Raw genomic sequence first — 6,182 nt, forward strand, 5'->3', positions numbered from 1 at the left:
CATGTGTCGAGGTCAAGATATCCCATTCCAACCATATGAATCTTGATCTCTAGCCTTCTCCAAGTTGCTTTCCACTCAAATCTTATTTCCACCAAATCCAAATCTGTGTGAGAGAGTTGAGTGTTGGGGAGACTATCATTTGAAGCACAAGAGCAAGGAGTTCATCATCAACACACCATCTATTACCTTTTGGAGAGTGGTGTCTCCTAGATTGGTTAGGTGTCACTTGGGAGCCTCCGTCAAGATTGTGGAGTTGAACCAAGGAGTTTGTACGGGCAAGGAGATTGCCTACTTCGTGAAGATCTACCCTAGTGAGGCAAGCCCTTCGTGGGCGATGGCCATGGTGGGATAGACAAGGTTGCTTCTTCGTGGATCCTTCGTGGGTGGAGCCCTCCGTGGACTCGCGGAATCGTTACCCTTTGTGGGTTGAAGTCTCCATCAACGTGGATGTATGATAGCACCACCTACCGGGACCACGCCAAAAATCTCTGTGTCTACATTGCGTTTGCTTCCTCCAAACTCCTCCCTTTACCTTCATATGTAATGTTTTACATTCCACTGCAATACTCTTAGAGTTGCATGTGTAGGTTGTTCACTTGACTAGTGCTAAGTTGCTAAAATCTGCCAAGACTTAAAATTGGGAAAAGGCTAGGTTTTTATTTGGTCAAGTAGTCTAATCACCCCCCTCTAGACATACTTTCGATCCTACAAATAGCGAGCACCCCGGCACTCCTTGTAGGTCGAGACCAAGTAAACCTAATGGTTCTGAAATCCACCACATGCCTGGTGCCACTTCTGCTGCCGCTTCTCTTGTCCCTTCTGCAGCCGTTGTGGAAGTAGATGCAGAGCCTGCCAAGGAAGTGCCTCGACTTGATGATGAGGATGAGAGGATGTACCCTGAACTGGTAGATACAGGCAGTCAACAGGTAATGGAAGATGAATATCCAGAGGATCTTAGCAGTCGTGCTAGATTTGATGACACTGACGATGAAGAGAGGGGTGAGAACATTGACAACTTAGTTTTAGATGAATACGATGGTGACGACCTGCCAACAATTGAGTGGAACAGGGAAGATCCCCAGCTTACTCCTAGAACCATATTCTAATCGATGGTGGACTGTCATAATGAAGTGACTACATATTGCATTCTCACTGAAAATAATTATGTGATTGATAGGAGTGAGCCAACAAGGTTCACTGTTCATTGCCCATATGATAGGTGTAAGTGGAGGCTGCATGTATCATGTATGCTAAAGAGCAAATTGATTCAGGTATTACACTTCATTGCAGATTTCAGTTTATTGATCCATTCTATTTTAAGACCATTGTGTAACGTTTATTAACTGTACTTGACATCATTTTTTCCAGATAAAACAAAACCCACACCAGCACACTTGTCCATCTGGAGGGGGTGGGGGAAAGACCAAAATAAAGCTAGCAAAGACTAGGTGGGTGGCAGATGCAATCTTGGATTGGCTGAGAGAAACACCAACACTTGGTCCAACAACACTCCATGGAAAGCTTTTTGAGAAGTAGAAAATTAATATACCTTACATGAGGATTTTTTTATGGTAGGGAAATGGCTCCTGACAGGATAAATGGTCCATGGAATGAGAGTTTTCAGTTGCTTTACACTTACAAAGCTGATGTGTAGATGGCTAGTCCAAGGAGTGTTGTAGAGATTGACAAGCATACAGTTTCATACAAGGGAGTCATTTGAGAAGGAGTACTTCGGGAGGGCTTTTGTTTGTTTCAAGGCTTGCTGGCAGGAGTTTCTGGATGGTTGCAGGCCCTATTTGGCTGTCGATGCAACTACTTTGAATGGAAGATGGAGAGGACAACTAGTAGCAACTTCTGCAGTTGATGGAAACAACTGGCTATTCCCGGTTGCATTTCGTGTGTTGGGGGCAGAGTCCCAGGAAAGTTGGGTCTGGTTTCTGCAGCAGTTGCGCAACATTATAGGTACACCCCCAGGTTTAGCTATACACACAGATGCTTGCAAGGGCTTAGAGACTACAGTAGGAATTGTATTCACTGGAGCGAAGCATAGGGAATGTATGCGACACCTAGCGTGGATTTTTTTTAAATTCAAAGGTAAAGTTTATGATGAGAACATATGGCCAACATCATACACATGCAGCTTGAGGGAGCATGAGCACCATTTTAAGAGTGTTGTATGCTCACAATCCTCAGGTGAAGGAGTACTTGGATGCACATCATGGAATGGTGTGGTCAAGAAGCAAATTCATTGAAATATGCAAAGTAGACTATGTGACCAGTACCCTCGCATAGTGCTTCACTGCAAAGGTCAAGTCAGTGAAAGGGCTTTTGTTGTGGCAAGCATTTGATAAGATAAGGCAGATGATCATGATAAAGATGGCTCTTCGTAAAAGAATTCTAGAAACACAATATGTTGGCCATGTTATGCTCCCATCTCCAATTAAGGCATTGCATGCCAAGGCAAGAGGACCGAAGATGAAATGCATTCTACCATCGGCATACGAGGCTGAGGTAACATATACTAATAGTAAAAACAGGGAATGGAGGTATCCAGTGAACCTAGCAACTAGGGAATGTGTAGGATTGAAAGTATGTCTAGAGGGGGTGATTAGACTACTTGACCAAATAAAAACTTATCATTTTCCCAATTTTAGCTGAAGGCCAGTTTTAGCAATTCTACCAAGTCAAGTACACCCTACACATGCAAGTCTAAGAGTAGTGCAGAAAGTGAAAACTTTGCATATGAAAGTAAAGGAGGGATTGGAGATTTCAAACGCAATGAAGACACGATGATTTTTGGCGTGGTTCCGATAGGTGGTGCTATGGTACGTCCACGTTGATGGAGACTTCAACACACAGATGATAATGGTTGCGCGAGTCCACGGAGGGCTCCACCCACAAAGGGTCCGTGAAGAAGCAACCTTGCCTATTCCACCATGGCTTACGTCCACGAAGGACAAGCCTCGCTCAGGTAGATCTTCACAAAGTAGGCGGTCTCCTTGCCCTTACAAACTCCTTGGTTCAACTCCACATTTTGGAGGCTCCCAAGTGACACCTAACCAATCTAGGAGACACCACTCTCCAAAAGGTAATAAACGGTGTTGTTGATGATGAACTCCTTGCTCTTATGCATCAAATGAGAGTCTCCCCTACACACAAACACTCTCTCACATATTCGGCTTTGGTAGGAGAGGGGATTGAATGGAAAGCAACTTGGGGAAGGCTAGAAATCAAGGTTCAAATGGTTGGATTGGAATCTCTTGATGTCAACACATGAGTAGGTGGCTCTCTTCTCAGAAAATGAGTAGTGGAAGTTGTGTTTCATTTTGATGGCTCTCTTAGAGAGTTGTTGGTGGTGGAGTATATATAGGCAGCACCAAAAATCCAACCGTCACAAGGATTTGACCCAACTCGGTGGCACCGACTTGAAAATCTCGGTGAGACCGACTAGTGTAAAAGAGTTGACCGTTAGGCTTTTCGGTGAGACCGAACAAAATATCTCGGTGAGACCGAAGTGCAATGGCTAGGGCAAGACCACGTTTCGGAAATTCTGATCGGTTCATCTCGGTGATTCCGAAATGAAGCGACTTCATCGCAGAAACTTAGTCAGGCCATCTCGGTGAGACCGAGATCCAATTTCGGTTGTACCGAAGTGTTAGGGTTTGGCATGTGGTAGTATATGGATTATCTGGTGAGTCTGGATTGGTTAACCAAAAAATGTAGAGTCTTGGAGCTTTGCCAATCTTTGTCCTTAGCATTTTGAGGGGTCCACATTCACTAGTTCATGACATGCCAATCATTGATCTTCTCTGAAAACTATTATCAATAAGCACTAGATCAATGACTTATACATTTTAATTAATTACCAGAACCACCCGGGGATTAGTTGCACTTTCAGAATGCAGTTGTAGGCAATGGCAGATCCGTGGGAAGCCATGCATACATGCCCTACATCTCATGACTATTATGGGGGTGCAGATGGTGAAGTTCATCAGTATTGCTCTGAATATTTCTCTGTTGCCAAATTTAGGGTTGCTTATGCTAATAATGTATCTGCACTGTTGGGAACAGACCAACGGAATAGAGTAGATCGAGGTTTCAAACTCAGTTCTCATGTACTTACTAGACCACCAGGAAGACCAAGGAAGAACATGATAAGAGCGGGTGAAGAGGGTCGTGTAAAAAGACAGTGTAAGTGCAAAAGATGTGGAACCCTAGGGCACATTGCTAGGCTTTTCTACCAATCCAGTGGATGCATCATTTGGAGAAGAGGAACAATGGACAGCAGCAAATGCAGAGAAGAATGCAGCAAATGCAGTAGAAGCACTAGCATCTTGGTATGTGTGCAATCTTCCATTTTTTGTATGCATTTGTTCTCTTTTTTATTGATGGATTATCCCTAATATTATTTTTGTTTGACCCAGCTCTAGGATAGGTAGAGATAAAGGAAAGAAAAGGCCTAGAAAGGAAGAAACTTCGGTTGAACCATCACCTAATGCAGAATTTGAAGCCATGGCTTATGATGGTTTTGAAGCTATAAGGGAGGAGCAAGACATGGTTCCTGTCATTCCTTTAAGGATTATCGAACCCACAGATGACCGTCAACTGGTCATCAACTGGTTATGAACCCATTCATATTTCATTATTTCATAATGCCTACTATATTCTAACTTCTCCATGACTTATACCCCCGATATAATCCATAGATTCGTCAAAACAAGCAAACTATGCAATGAAAATAGAATCTGTCGAAAACAGAATAGTCTGTAATGATACGAACAGTGACCATACTTCTGCACCTCCAAAAATTCTAAAAATTTAGGAAAATGTGGGCAATTTGTATATCAATCATATGTAAAAAAATTAGAGCAAAATCATGTTCCAACGATTTTCAGAAATTACCGGATTGAGCGCAAAAGATTCTGTTTTTTTCACAAAATCAAGTCAACTATCGACCAAATCACCCCAAAGGCTTTACTTGGCACAATGTAACAGCCTAGTTTTTGGCCCTTTTCTTTTTCCTTTGATTTATTTGATTTTTGATCTGTTTTTATTTTTGGAGTGGTTATGTGGCCTTGAAACCTGCGAGATCATCATTTCTTCTTCTCCCAAGCGACTCATCATCCTCAAATCTTTCCCAAGATCATGCCATTTCCATTCTAGCCCAACTCCATAATTCTTTTTCTTGTGGAAAGTTTCCCTTTCTATTAAAGGAATAAACTCAAGTGCCCTAGGTTGTGAAGCAACCTATATTTCTGTCCATCCAAAAATTCCCAAATAATTCTCATAATTTCTTTGGGTCATATGTTGCTCAAATATGCCAAAAATTTCCTATCTTAGCCCAAGAATAATTCCCCAATAATTATCCTTCATTTCTGTCCAGTGTGGCTTTCTGTGAAGGAAGTGCCACCTATCCTTTCTTGATTGCTCACACATTTTTTGCGCATTATATATCGCCAAAATAATTGTCTCATGCCAAAATTCAACTTTATTTGCCTAGCCAATCTTCCTCGACAATTTTTCAAAGTTTCTATCAAACAGAAGCCATTGTGAAGGAAGTACAAGCTAGGGTATCCAAATGAGTTGAAATTTTGTACACTCCTTCATGTGCTCATATTACCACACTCCTCCAAATTTCAGCCCCATCCAATCATCTATGTGAGCACATGATCAAATCTTTGCTTCTGTCAATATTTTCAGGTTGTGAAGCAAGTATATTTTATATTGCTTCATTTTGTCTGAAAATTTACCAGAGCATTCTCATGACCATGAAACCTCTCTCCAAAAAAATTGGGATCAATTCATAAAGCCAATACTCCTCTAGAATTTTCCCAAGTTTTTGGATAGTGAAGATGTTTGTGAAGCAAGTACCATTTTGGCAAGTCCATTTGGTATGAGATTTTTACAGAATCTTCATATGTCCAAATCATTTGGCGGGGGAGGAGCCACTTAAATAGGTGGCCTATCGGCACGACCAGGGCGACGAGGCGCGTCCTCCGGTGCCAATCACGGACGCCGGGGATGGACGGGGAGGTAGCAGCGTCGACGTCGGCGGAGGAGCTCATCGGCCATCGATGGCGCCGGGCGTGTAGACGTCCTGGAGATGAACAAAGATGCTAGAGAGGCTCGCTGGACTTCAGTGTTTCTCATGGAGGTGGAACGAGGTGGAAAAGGGCTCGACT

This window comes from Triticum aestivum, chromosome 1D, assembly GCF_018294505.1.
Source record: "Triticum aestivum cultivar Chinese Spring chromosome 1D, IWGSC CS RefSeq v2.1, whole genome shotgun sequence".
In the NCBI taxonomy this organism is placed as follows: Eukaryota; Viridiplantae; Streptophyta; class Magnoliopsida; order Poales; family Poaceae; genus Triticum; species Triticum aestivum.